The 15414-nt window shown below is 33.7% G+C and overlaps 1 protein-coding gene across 9 annotated transcripts in view; it reads right to left on the bottom strand.

Moving 5' to 3' along the window:
* Mtd (TLD domain-containing protein mustard) overlaps positions 1-15414 on the bottom strand; it is a 126466-nt gene that overhangs the window by 52684 nt on the left and 58368 nt on the right. The gene's annotated exons all lie outside the window — the stretch shown is intronic.

The following is a 15414-nucleotide window of genomic DNA, read 5'->3' as shown; positions in this document are numbered from 1 at the left end:
ATCTGAAGGAGCCAGCGAAATTAATATTATTGCACGACATTCGAGTGAGAATGAAATGAATTATCGAACGATATTTAATTAGGCGATCTAACGCGCGCGTCGACGTTTTCGCCGATTCGGATTACAAATATAGGTGGACAGGTATAAATAGCTTTGGCACAATTTCGCGATGGCTCTTGTTTACAAGCTCACCGCTTTCACGCCGTGTTACTTGGCCAAAAAAACAAATATTTGCGTAATACTTCGCGTGGTCGCGCGGCTAACGTTCGCCATTTTTCAACAACGGGAATTGAAAGTCGTCGCCAAGATGTTTGCCGAGAACGTAGATATCTCTTCATATACGCGCGCGATGAGATACCGCGTAATTCACTCGTGAAAATCGGCGTGGGAGTCGAGAAACCGACAATTAATAAACCGCTGTTGCGAATTCTCAACCATCAGCGATATAAATAATAAAACCGTGAAGGTCACGAGCCTTCCAATCGGCCAGACTTCCAACGAAAACACGATGATTAAGGTGCAATCGCGTTCGGAAATATTTACTCGTGTCGACATGTAAATTCAAAGTGCCTCGGCCCTTTTGAACACGAAGAGCCGGAAATTTGCAATATTTCTTCAGAGTGCTCGCTTTATACGAATTTGTACAAAATCTGCAGATGTAATATTTCTCTAAAATCTCCATTTATTAATGGGATTGCGCATAATTTATATGTAGAATTGTAGCAATATATTATAAATCGAATGATAATATAAAAAGATTAAATAATATAAATATCCTTTAAAGAAAATGATGAGCTGAATCTCACAGTAATGCAATATCGAAATATTTGTGTGTGTTCATTTATTTTATTTCTTAAGCATGCGGCACACGATGCTATTTTATCTGCTGGATTACTTGCGTGCGCCTGTGCTGGCAATCTTGCTCTTTGCTAGACTAGAAATTGTGTGCCTGCTGGTCACGCTGCTGACTGATTTGCTGGATTTCAGTGATAGAACAGGTGCTATTTTTCTTGCTATAATCCTGCGCTGTCAATCAAGATGCTGACAGATTGACAGATTGTCAGTCTCAAATTTGGGTTAGGTTGCAAAATACATGTCAAAAAACATTCACAGTGACATATAACCACGATCATATAAACTATAAACAATGATATTGCATATAACGATGATAGGGTTATCGTCACTTGAAATTTTTTTGATTTATTGAAATGATCCTCCTAAAACCAGCACGAAAGTAGGCATCGTCTGAAGCCAAGCGAACAACACGGTCAGCAGCACTGCCAGCACTGCTGCCCACACGGTAGCAACACGCAAATCCAGCTAGCAATCCAGCAAATAAAATAGCATCGTGTGCTTTAGTGTCATTTTATTTCGTTTTCCACAATGAATAATAACGCCTGAAAGTAGGCAACTGCAAACAAATGCGTACAACGTAACTCGACGGATTGATATATTTTTGCAGGCATTTTTTATTGGAATTTTTTTCTTTATATGTCGTGGTAATAATAAAAGATGGATTGACGCCAACATACGTCGTACGTCTATCAAACTGATACTATAAAAGAGAATAAAAATAGATAGTAGATAATTTAGTCGTACACATCTCATCTTGCTAAAGTATTTTCTCAAAAAACTTCATAATTCATAAATATTGCGGTTTTTTTTCTTCTCGTGTCGTAATTCAATGTGACGTCAATGAGGAAGAGGAGTCTCAAGATCAACTCCTTGTGCCGAGGCGCGATTTATCGAACGACTCTCGTATATAAACGCGCGATAATACGCCACTGCTGCACGCAGTAGTAATAGACGGTACGTGCACCGGCGAGAAATTTCTCGTGCTACGCATCGGTCGCGTCGCGCACTACGTGACCGAGATCACGCACGACTAGTAAGAGAAAAAAAAAAAACGAAACGCTTCTTCTACACACGCAATGGAATTTTAGGCTTCCATCGCAAGAGAGAAAGGTGGTATACACGAACGCGAGTGTCGTATATTTCATCATTTCTTGCGATCACCTGCTTCCGCTTGTATTCCCCCGGATAATTCCCCGGTGCTTTGAACGTTACGTCAAAAATACGCAATAATAATCACGGAAATTTTTTTTTTTTTTACGGCCATATTCCGTCGTTGTGGGGAAATCGCGAAGAAGATTCATTGTCGGCGGATATTAATTGAGCGACGTCAAACGAAGATAATCGCAATTAGATTTAAGCCAATTGCAGTTGCTCGAACGGGGAAATCACGCGGGAATTATTTCGTAACACGGCGCGATGTAATCGCTCATTTCGATGAGAGATTCATGACACGTCATTTATACCAAGAAGAGAAAGAAAGCGCAATAACGGGGATATCATTCTTTACTCATATTTGCGTAATGTTTGAAATTGACAGATAATTTTATCTTCTTTTTCTTCGAGAAAGTTATACAAATTATAAATGTGTAATCAAAATCGTATCCTCTTAAAATGCGTCGCTTAGAGAAAGGGAGAGAGCTTTGAGAAGATGGAATGTTGAGAATTTGATGTACCGAATTTACAATTCTTGAATCGGAATGCATATAAAATAACGCAACTGGTGAGCTGTGTATTTACTCATCCAACTATGCAATAAATAAGCTGCTTTATCGCGCGGATTGATTTTACACTTTCCTATTACCATATTTCATAAGCCGCCCGCTGGGTCGCCAAATTGGCAAGACTAGGGCATCGTGCCAAAATGATTTTCTTTCGCGCGACACATTGCGCTGTATTAGTCTCGCGAATCCGAAATTGAACGTGCGAGTAACAAGTAAAATTCAGCATTTTTATGAGACACTTCATTATGCATGTTTGTTCCGCAAAATACGCGGGCAATCGCAAAAAAAAAAATTTATTATACCAGACGCGCGCTATTATTTTCCGAGAGAGAGAACTCGAAGGAGTTGCTAGTAAGATTTATAGATAATAAACAATATTCCACCGTGTGGACGAGATAATACCGACATTAGACGGGAACGATAATGCCGCTATTATACGGTTGTAGTTTCGTTTTTCTAAATAATATACGCGGTTTCGTAATGTTCCTACGTAGAATGAATCGATATCGTTGTCCGTGTTTTATATACCTCGTGAAACGGCTTGTATTATTATTGCGCGTCCGCTATCCGTTTCTCTCCGTCATTGTTTTGAATACGTTATCGTATACGTCTAATTATTATGATTATATCGAAAAGATAAATCATCGTTCACGTTTTAACAATAAGATGGAAAACAAATCTCTTCATAATGAAAAATGTCATTTTAATCGCACTTTAATCACGAAGCTTCTGGGGAGGTTCGAAATTCGTCACTGATATATACGAAGGAAACTCGATTAAAACTGAAAAGACGAGAGAATTCCCCATTTTTCGCTAAAACTAGCCGGTAAAGCAAATACAGTGTTTCCATCGAACAACAACACGGGGAGATCTGATTCTTCCCCTTCGTTGTCCGACTCGTTTAAACGATCACTCCGGAACCGCAAGAATGAAATTCCGTCGTTCTCAACACGACGGATCGATATATACGCCAAACTCTGTCACCGAAAGGCAAACTTTAGAAAGAGAAAGAGAGAGAGAGAGAGGAGTGCTGCGAAATGTGTGTGTATATGTGTGTGTTTGTATGTGGAGCAATCGAGTTGTTTGGGACAATGTTGCCCGCCGAGACGGAAACTCCGCCGGCTGTCGGCGTTGTTTTAACGAGACGGGGCTCCGAGAATTCGCAAAGGATAAACTCGATTTGTGCTGGTTCGTGTGCCCCCAACCGCATTACTTTATGACGTAACCGCACCCGTATAATGTAATCGACGTAATGTACCGTACTGTCGCGGAAATGCTATTTGAAGCGTCAATTGTTCTGAAAACGAAAGATGATTAAGAGTATCACATATATGTATATAGGAGATAAAAACAATTATTTGTGAAATAGCCTAATCAGACACACGGCTGATAAAAATAGATTATTATATAAAATATCTACTATAACAAATCTCTAAATATATAATTATATATTATAGAAATTTTCATTAAAAAAGAATAATAGAGAAAATTAAAAAATAAGCTCTCTCCTTTAACTAAACCTTATAATTAAAGAGATAATGTAATAAAGAGATTATATTATTATGTAAGAAATAATAATACTATTACAGGATATTTTATAAAATACACAAGTATTCCAAGTTCATATACAATAATATTAAATTATTTCTTGATCAACCAATCCTATCCTAGAATGTAATGTTTGCTTATATATAGCTACTATTCTCTCATCGAATATGTCTTCCGACTACAATTAACATTCTAATCGCTCTTAAATAATACTAGCACGGGATTCTTTGTTGATTATCCGCCGTGACTCAAAGTGACGTGGAAATTCCATTGTAAACGGAGCGTCAGCCGTGCAATGTACTCTTCGTGTTATCGTCTTACAAATTAAGCGGAAATGCCGATAATTGTAAACGGAAGAAGAAAAGGTGAACGAGAAACGCAACAGGGAATTTCGTATCACGGAGATACCAAAGATCTTCTTACATTGGAAACTTGATTTATATACAATGTACATCCTCTGCTTATAATACAAGTACATTATTGTGAATCAATAATTTATTAAATATTTTCGATTTTATACGCGTACATTACTTTCTTACTAATTGTAAAGTTATAAACTTCTAAATAAATATTTCCTGAATATTTCGAGATAAGTCTTAAAAAATGTAGTTATGTATCTAGAATAAATATTTAATGAAGTATATTCTCTCCTTTTATGTATTTTTCTAGAATAAATCCTCGTACGCGTTGTATGCGATAAGATCATTAAATATAAATAAACAAAGAGAGAAAATGAATTATTCGAATCGCGTATTGCCGATACGCTTTTTTTCGAATATAAATTTCCGTTTCGAAAAACAACGTAAACCGAGGACATCTTAGCTTCCGCCTAATCGGCACGAGTGTTAAATTAATTCAGGAAGAAACTGGCAAACGAGGTCAAAACAACACTCTCCTGTTTGCATCGGAAGATTGTGCGAAGGTTGAAGAAAAATATCATTAAATGAGACTATTTCGCCTCTGAGCTAAAAAAATATTTTTTTCTACACCATATGAAAGACGTGAACTTCTAACTACAATAATTATGTTATATTTTCTAGAAAATGTATTACGAGATTAAATGTAATAATGAATTAAATTAATTACTGCATCGTTACATAAATGAATAAAATCCACAGATAGTCAGTTAATTAATTAGACTTTTAAAATAAAAAATATGAACGCACTATTGATTACGACTACTTTCCAAAACATTAATTATTAATTAATATCAATAAAAACTCAAAATTAATTAAATTTAAGAAAATTATTTAATTTAAAAAATTGTTTAATAATTAAATAAAGTTTAATTTAAAATAACTTTAATTTGAAATATCAAAGTTCAAATATCAAGGAAATTGTAGTAATTTCATAATTTTTAGGAGGAATTTTTCAAGGGCCTATTGAGACATACCTAAACCTTTCGCGATATGCTATAATCATACTCGAAGGACGATATAATTTTAAACAAACGTATATGTATTCGTAGCGCGTATGTCGACATTGCTGTGTAATTTAAACGCACGTTATACGTATCGTTAATCGACTCCGCTTTATCGATTCGTAACACCATCTGCAGCAAACGATTCTTTGAGGTGATCGACTTATTTGGCATGCGCGATTTCCGGTGGACGGCTCTATGCATATATCCATTTCGTTAATTAAAGCCCACCCGCTGAAATCGCGGCCTTCACCGATGAGACAGGCCATTAAATTGGAATGGCAATTAAAAGCAGGGATTAATTTTCTGACTGCTTCACGGCGTGCATAGAGCGAGCCAAGTCACACGCTACGATAATCATTACGCGATAATTACGAATTTATAAATCGTAAACAATACGCGGCGCGGTCATGCATTATAACATCGTTATAGATATATGAAAGAATTAAAAATGATTTCGTAAATTATTATTTTATCGTGAAGAAAAATATTTTTAGCTATAACATATATAATTAAATATATGTAACAATGTTATTATTACACAGAGGAAATTTTCTCTTAGAATTTAAAATCATGAAAATCATGATAATTGTGGGACAATATGGTATAGAAAGAATTTTATGAGAATTTCTCTGATTAATATTTATCACAATAAAAATATCTATCACAATAAAATATAAAACATATGTTTGATTAATTTTACGATGCAGTTTAGTATTATTTAGTATTATTTTTATTGTGATAAATATTAATCAGAGAAATTCTTATAAAATTATTTCCATACCATATATTCCTTTTCAGGATAAATTCTAAGAGAAAATTCTCTCAGTGTACATATAATTAATATTATATATCAAGTATTATAAAAATATATATTTTTTTTATTATTATCAAATTCTATATTTGTATATTGTATATATATTTATATTTAAAAAAATATATATATTTCAATAAAATTTTCTACATATAATATTGATTATACATAACCAAAATTAATATTAATATTAATATTAATTGTTGTACATAAAATATATCAATGATATTTAATTATAATAAATTAGCAAGATTGGTGCAAAATATAAGTACATATAGTATAAATTATAATAAAAAGATATTCAACGTATTAAATTACAATTTCTCATTATTCTTGCGATATAAAAGTTCAAAGATCAGCGGTAAATTATAATGATATCATTGATGAAGTAAAAAATTTAATATGCTTATACAATGATACTTCACGCGTAATGTTTATCATTCCCGTATTGTCACGTGCCATATATCAATCCTAATTATTCGCCAAGCGACAATCTTTTAATCTATTCTTTGATAGTTTATAAGAAATTATTAGATAGATAATTATTGCTATCACAATCGCTGACTCACTTTCTACCTTACTAATCGACATTTAACCGTAACTTCCGCGTGCAAAATAAATGATTTGCCGCGAGCGAAAAGTGAATGTATTATGAGATATAATGAAGTTACTGCTATTCGCTTTCGTTTTTCATTTGCCAGATATCGGAAGAAAGAGAGACTTTAGTATCCGGTTGCATTTTTTAGAATATAATTCGTAGAAAATTCTTTCAATTTCTTTTTATTATTTGACTATTCAGAAATTTATGTCGCGAGATATTTTCGATAACCAATAATCAAACATTACATTAAAGATCAAGGATTTAGCAAGTGAAAAAAGATATGATAAATCTGGAACATTTTATGTACGGTGTGTTACAAAAAATCATCAATTCCAAAATATTATATCTAATTTCAATTAATTTTAACAAATAAAATACAATAATTTAAAATTATATTAAATCCCAAAATATGTATATCGATATTAAATAAAATCTCAGTTTGTATTTTTTTTATTATATCGAAATATTTATATATATAAAAAAAATCTTGTGTCGAGCCAAATACTGGTTTATGAGAAAAAAAAATTTATTTTTCGCGCACTTTTAAAAAATAGCGGCAAGGAAAATGAATGGATTAAATCTCGAGAATAACTGCATCACGACGCAAAAATGCGCTCGCGTTTACGTTGGAGATAGCATTGGAAATCATCGCATCAACAAATCTGGCCGCTTGGCTATTAAGCAACAGTAACGAACAGCTGTTGCGTTGTTTGGCGCCTTATTCTGGACGTGCTGTCTCCCGATGGAAGTATCGGCTGCCAAGTATTCGCGAGATGCGAGGAAAGATATAGAATTGCAGTCTGGGTCGCGGCCAGGTTTAATGAACGCTTTACAAAACAAAGTTAGACGAATAAACAATAGAATAAACAATGGATGTGTACATACATACAAATGTATGTAGAAATGAAATATTGAAAAGCATGCCCTACTGCAATTTTTTATCCAGTGGCTATCGCGATTTACAATCTACGGATGGCGCGAATTATCGTACGCGAAAGCGTGATAATGATAGTATTTAAATTAATTACCGAGATCGGTCAGTTAACCCACACACAATCAATGCAGTCTTGCGATCCCTTCGACCTCGAACAGTTTCCCGTTGTTCTTAATTGACTAAATCGTTTATCATCCGCCTTGCATATCAACATTTTATCGAGTATTCTCATCTTGTTTTCTGCTGGCAAACTCCGTGTTCAACACGTCAATCCGGAAAAATAAATTGCCAAGAGAAACGTATAGAACAACATAATAAATCTTTAGATATAAAAGTTATATAATTTCAATATATAAATTTCTAAAAGTGTTGCAGAAGCTAAATTACTTCATCTTTATTATTATAAAGTGAGACAGTAAGAGACTTGCTCGATCCAAGATTTACTCGGTTCGACTTTCAATATTTTCGCAAGAAATCGCATAACGACCGAATACCGTTAGTCATTAGCAGTTCAGGTAAAACATGAAACATGAGAATTCAGTGTATTCTTGTGTGCGCAGCAAACGTTCAAAAAGCGCATTCACAAACTCTCATACCTTTTTTTTTAATTTTTTTTTTGGGGCGTTGTCAGAAGAAAGGTAAAAATTCAACGCATTTTACATTCGCGATAACACCATGATTGACGTCATCAGTTTCGCGCTCTCTACGCAAATGCCGCCAGTTAATCAACCGCGGAGGAAAAATTCCATCAGCACTCTCATTTATATTTATAGTCGCGCACCGGTAAACGCGAAATTCAAACGAAAACGTGCCATTTATCACCAATGACATCATCCATCGTCATTATTCGATTATTACAATGTGTACACACAGTCTTGTTGTTCGCCTTAAAACTCGTGAAACCAATTATAATAAATAAGACAGTCACAGCAAGTAGTACTAGCAATTCTTTATTTTAGTTCTTGATACGTTTCTTTATTCTTAAGAAAAATTAGTCGTAATTAAGCCCTAATGATCTCGATAAATCATACATTAAATTTTAATGTGACATATCCTTGTCTCATTTGTGTATCGCTCTATATTTAAAAAATATTTATATAAATATTCAGGTCAACGTTTAGAGTCTGTAAAAATATTTCTCCCCTCTCTTTCTCTCATTATTCACAAGCAAATAGAAATTAGAAATTAATTCCTTATCGCAGTTTTTCATTTTGTCGATTTTATCATGCGACAACTTTTCAAAAAAACGACGACGACGACGACATATTCAATAAAAACACGTGCGAGAGCAAGTAGCGGCGAGCGTAAAATATACAGCACACATTTTCCACTGCGTTTTTTCTTCCCTTCTTTTTACTGCAAAAGTGCGAACGACTTCGTGGCAGCGACGCGTATCAATTTTCCCGAGCTGCCATTCGTTATGAAATTCACCACTCGGAGAGACCCGCGTGTTTCGCCGCATTCGTAACACGCGGCTCGACTTTCTAATAGTCTCCGACGTCGGAATCATGCCGGTGCAAACACAGGGCCGAACTCCGATGTGTGACGCGGTCTGGCTATCGTCGACGATAATCTCGCTCGATTATTGACGCCGATACAGCAGGTGCATATCGATGAAGCGGGGTTTTTCCATCGCGCTTTAATCTAAATCAAATCTCGCGTTTTCATCACCGATTCACGTAGATATCGATTGCATATATGCACTTCAAAACAATACATATTAGTAGAATGATCAAAATTAATTAATGACAAAGAAATCGTATTGTAATTTAATTATTTCCTTCGATTGACGATAAGTAGTGGAAATCGCGATTAACTAAGGCTCGGTCTGTAAACAATATGGGCAACAATATGTTTCAAGCCTTGCGATAATAAAAAATATACAAATCATTATTCAGCAAAGAAATTATATAAATTTTATAACGCCATGTCCACACGTAGCCTGGATAATATATGGTGGATGACTTTGCCTCTCTTTATATTTACGCTACGAATTTCCTATTTTATTAAATCTGTTGTTGCGCCGCATATAATCGGCGTTTGTTGCTCCACGTAAAGTTGCACGTTGTTACACGCCGTCGTAAAAGCGCTCTCTTGTCGCGACTGAATTTTTAAAGTGATAAAGCGGCATCGTGTTCCACGGGGATGGATGCGTCTCGCGACTTTACGCCCCGTCCCTGAGAAAGTCGGTCTACGTCCAACGTGTATAAAAATGAGATATCGCGTAATCTCTCCGTACTGCTCGTTCTTTGCCGGTCGTTGTGAGAGGGCTTATGCATTTCGTTAGCTCGCGCGTCTTCGACGCCTTTTCAACCGCGCTCGATGCAAATGCAACCGCATTTCGCGCATTCACCACAAGCCCAAAACTGGTTCCGAGCCGACTCGTAAAAGAACGAAGCAAAAAACTCATTAGAAATTCAGTGAGGTTAATTGTACACCCAGGAAGTGGTAATGACTTTGACAAGATTGAAAATATAAGCCATTTAAAAGCATTGAATTATATAAAAGAAAAATATAAGTAAAATAAAGAGAATAACATAGATACAAGCTATGCATTTAATAAAGAGCTATGATGTTTAAAAAAATTTTTTTAAATATAATATATTAATATATAAATAATTTTATATAATATAAAAACATTAGGTACAATTTTAACAAAGCTGCAGCGAGGCATTCAGACTCGATAGCTCTCTTGCTATTTCTTTCGCGGGCTTCTTTTCTATCGTCGACCGAAAGCATCTGTTCGTTTCTAAGATGCAGATGCCGTTACGAAGTTTAAACGCACGCGAGGTTCTTTCTCCCATCTCTAATGGATCAAGCGGAGCGGTACTTAAGAGCGATTTTACTTCCGTGCTCGCGCAACACATTGCAACGGTTTGACCTAAATTACTAATTCCCTCGGAGAAAAATGACTCATAGTTTATTACGTGCGCCACTAAACACCTGATGACAGAATTTCGTCAGATATCTCGCGAGGATTAGTTCTTTCTACAGAACGGATATTCATATCAGCATATGGATTTGAGAAAACGTCGAAATTGTACAATTTTTATTGCTGCTACGTACACACGTGCGATATTTGTTTTTCTCGTTGAAATGTTCCGGTTTCATAAACTGTTCAGTTTGAAAAATTTCTGCACGAAACGAAAATGGATGCTGCGTACGCGTTTATCTTTGTATATTCAACTTCAAAAATTCTACATCGCTATAAAATCTATTGTATGAGCTATTATGACAAATATTTTTAAAAAATGGAAATGGAAGTGAATATTATAAACTAGTGTCTATACAAATGAGACAATTGTCGAAATTTACCAACAATTACGTGCGCTTCAGTTCGGTGTTGTACATATAAACATCACGGAATCACGGTCGAAATATAACTTCCGTATGGAAAGTTTAATCTGCTCACGACGTGTTACGCGATTCGCGACGCTATATGAAATTCATATCCGGTGAAATAAAAAAAAGGGAGCAAAAATAGTCGGAGAGGCCACCAATTTAAAAGCCGTTATCGGATGCCTTATACCTGTTCGGATCGCCATAAAAGACGTCGGAACGATCAGAAATGGCGGAATCAGAGCGTAACGGCGTGTCCCGTCTCACTCAATTGCATCGCACGCACTTTACGCAAGCGACCGGCGCATAAGGACACACCTTGCGTGCTTAAAGACGACAGAGTCTCACGATAAATGGGACAACTGCTTAAGGTAGCATTGTCAATCGCTTGTCCATCCATCGAGAACACAATTCGTATTTTGTGTTATAGAAACGTCGAACATTTTAAAATACAATGTAAAAAAAATTATTCAACATAATTTTTAGATATTTAGCTCTCTCTTTTCTCTATCGATTCTTTTATAAAAAGAATTCGATCAGAATTATAAGATCAGAATAAATTAAAATAACAAAGAAACAAATAAGAAAAGTTTTTGCAGTTTTATCAGACTAATTGTGTGTTGTTAAAACTTAAATATAGAAAACTATGTTCTTATTTAATCACAAACAAACTTTAAGTTAACAAACTCTCACCTTTAATAATAAAATTTAATTTGAGAAATTCCAGAATAATATAAAGATCGTTCGAAGAAAATATTGTTTTCAAAGTCACTCAAAAATATTCTATCGAAGTTTCATGTTAATCCTACGAAATGCTCATATTCTCTCTTACCGAAGCGACTAGTCACTTCATCGAGCATAGCACTGATACTTCGAGTGCGATATAATCGTTGTCGTTTGCATAACGTATGGCTAAAGCGCGATAAGGTCGTCGAATAAAATATATAATCGCGTCTAAAGACACTAGAGGAAGGAAAGTAATAGTCGCGCGTGCAAACACGATTATGCAAAACCTTTTCTATAAGATGCGAACGGGATATGACACCCGGTAATTTTGTGTCGATCTATAAAAAAGGCGGTCGGAGAGGCTTGCGAATTATGTAAGATCGCGATGTATGTACCTGAATACATGTGTAACATCTGCCTTCAAGGTTCGATATCGAATTGGCTTTTGTGCACAATTAATTGCTACATAAATATACGATACATTCCTTTTATCATATACATTGCAAAAAAAATTAAAATAAAATTTGCGAAATGGAGCATCTGTGTAAATTATCCTTATTGTATGATCAAACATTCCGCGACAGTTTTAATTAAAATAATAATGAAGTCCAAAAGTAAATAATTGGCATTTGCGTGTGATAAGATAATGGCTTCGGAAAGCTGGTTATACTGTGGATATGTTGAGAACATTCTCATAAAATATTTTATCAAATTATATTAGACTTCAATTAATTTTTTCAATTAATTATATTATTTCGGTCCATGCATTATATTTTATATAAAAGTCTTTTTATTTTTAAATAATATAATATTATATTATTTAAAAATAAAACTTTTATATAAAATATAATGCATGGACCGAAATAATATATTATATTATAACATTATATTATTTAAAAATATAACATTATATTATTTAAAAATAAAAAGACTTTTATATAAAATATAATGCATGGGCCGAAATAATATAATTAATTGAAAAAATTAATTGAAGTCTAATATAATTTGATAAAATATTTTATATTTAATCGCATTTCTTTGCTTGTGAAAGAAGGAGAGAAGCGGTGAGCAGCCGCGAAAGGAAAAAAGATAACGAAAGGGAAGGCTATTTTAAGACATTCGCGACCGGTTTGAGCGAGTCACAAAGAGGCTCGTCTGTATCCTTATCCCGAGTGATCCATCCTGACGAGCCGTAATTTTTTGGATCGCCCGAGTTTTATTCACGCAAAAAATACCACGAAAAAAAGAGAAACACATTAAATGATCGTGCCGAGATTAATGTTCCTTTATTTGGAACAATGTATAATAAATAGAAATATAATTAATTTGTTAGACAATTAATTTCTCTATTGATTAGGTTGTAATTTAGTATAGTAATTTAGTTAGGTTGTAATTTATAATTAATATATAAAATATATATAAGGTTATAGTTAACCTTTATCTTTCTATAATTTTAAGCTAATTTTTAATAATTTTAATCAATAAAAATTACGAAAAAATAAATCTGATAGAATCAAAATAATCAAATTTTCAGAATTTAATTACTGATTTTTTAACGCAAAATTTTAACGACAGTAGCGTTGACAATGAGACTTGTAACGAATCGTACATATGACAAAGGTTATCAGTATTATGCTGATTAAATAAGGCAAACTTTGTTATCAGACGATGTCAATAACGGAGTCGCGGACAATTCAAAGTACGACGATGAAAGATTTAAAAGTGAGTATTGTTTCCGGTTCTACTGTACAGAAAAATTACTATATCGAATGCTATTCGCACGGCAAACAAGAATTGTATATGATTTCTGAAAACAATGAGTAAAATATCCCGGTTTATTTCAACGTTTCGCTAGAATTTTAAATGCACTTCACAATAAACGATAAATGAATACAATAAATATTCATAAATATGCATGTATATACAAAACTTTTGTATGTGAATGCATAGATTATTATATGCAATCATAATATCTTTAGAGAAAAAAATTTAGAATTATTTTTCTATTAATTAACTATTATACTGCAACTTAAAAAAAAATAATTTCAATATATAATAGTATATAATAAATTCATTTTTAAAAGAAAGAAATTAATCGCTAAACTTTCTATGTGAGAAAAATCAATTTATCAGATTAATTCCCTCTTCAAAAAGAACGTCGTTTGAGCTATTTTTCAAATATAAATCCTGCTCTAAAAATAAAATAAAATACTATTTTTTCCAGATTTGCGTAATACTTGAGAAAATGTGCATAAGTTACGTAATTCAATTAAAATCAAAACTTTCTACGTTCGATTATTCGTCAAGCATGTTCATCGGGGTAATCGTTCGGTTCCGCTAGCTTGGATAGATTTTATGGCAAATTGTGAAGGCAAACCGGCGGTACTTTTCACGATGACTTCCGCGAATAAGTCTCTCGTAGAGAAATCGCGAGATCGCAATGCAAGAAGGAAACTTTCATGAAATTTTCTCGAGACACTGTGTGCGCGGAAATATTAAAGTGTCGAAAAGTCTATTTTCTCGTAATAAAAACGTTACATTATTTTCGATCGGAATACTGAATGAAAACAGGATGACGCCAGAATTTAATCTCGAGCTAATCGGGACCACGAAAATTTTATTTATTTTTGTTTTGCTGATTAATCTCTTTGCCCTGGTGTTTCTCATTCGAAATATCCGTTGTTTCTGTTAATAATATTTTTCACTCTAAACCGTAGAACAAATAAGTTTTTTATCCGAAGAAGAGTTTTCTGTTTTACGAAAAAAACAGATTACTTGTTTAAATATTTGTACTCAAATTTTAGATACTGGTTCTGCTGTTTGGACTAAAAAAAACGGTCTTGTAATACTCGGCCTTCCAGCAAGTATCATTTTGAATATTTTCGAAATTATTGAAATTTTCTTATGCGCCGTTTCTATGTTGCGCAAACATCTGTGATTTGTCGTTATTTCTCGCAAAATACCGTTACGATGAACATGCCGTTATCTAAAACGGTGATGCTTTCTCATCGTCTGGTAAACGACAAAAGATTTTCTCTAGCCTAAATAATGACTTCGATGTAACAGCGATATTCCTAAATATTTATTTGTAGAAATACAATTTTTGTCCTTCAAAATTGAATTCATAATTCGTCTCTGCTTATATATATCAATATACAATAATGAAAACACCGATGGAGATATGATTTTAAAAATGAATTGTGAGTTATTTATATATGTGGGAAAATACGGTGATAATTTGAAATTATTGACGATACAATATTATTATTATTATAACACGATGGCAATCTGAAATTATTCGGCGATACAAATTGATTGCAATATCATATTTAAAATTAAATCGACGTGAAATCGTGGAAGACGTAATTTTCATGAAATTATTGAAAATTATTGACAATTAATTCAATATCGAGATCTGTACCGATATCTTAATTGTCAGAATTGGAGACAGAAACA

The sequence above is a fragment of the Prenolepis imparis genome, unplaced genomic scaffold, assembly GCF_030444845.1.
Source record: "Prenolepis imparis isolate NDT839.2.m4 unplaced genomic scaffold, iyPreImpa1.0 SCAF_5, whole genome shotgun sequence".
Taxonomy (NCBI): domain Eukaryota; kingdom Metazoa; phylum Arthropoda; class Insecta; order Hymenoptera; family Formicidae; genus Prenolepis; species Prenolepis imparis.
Note: the sequence above shows the minus strand (reverse complement) of the source record. Positions and strands in the feature narration are given on the sequence as shown.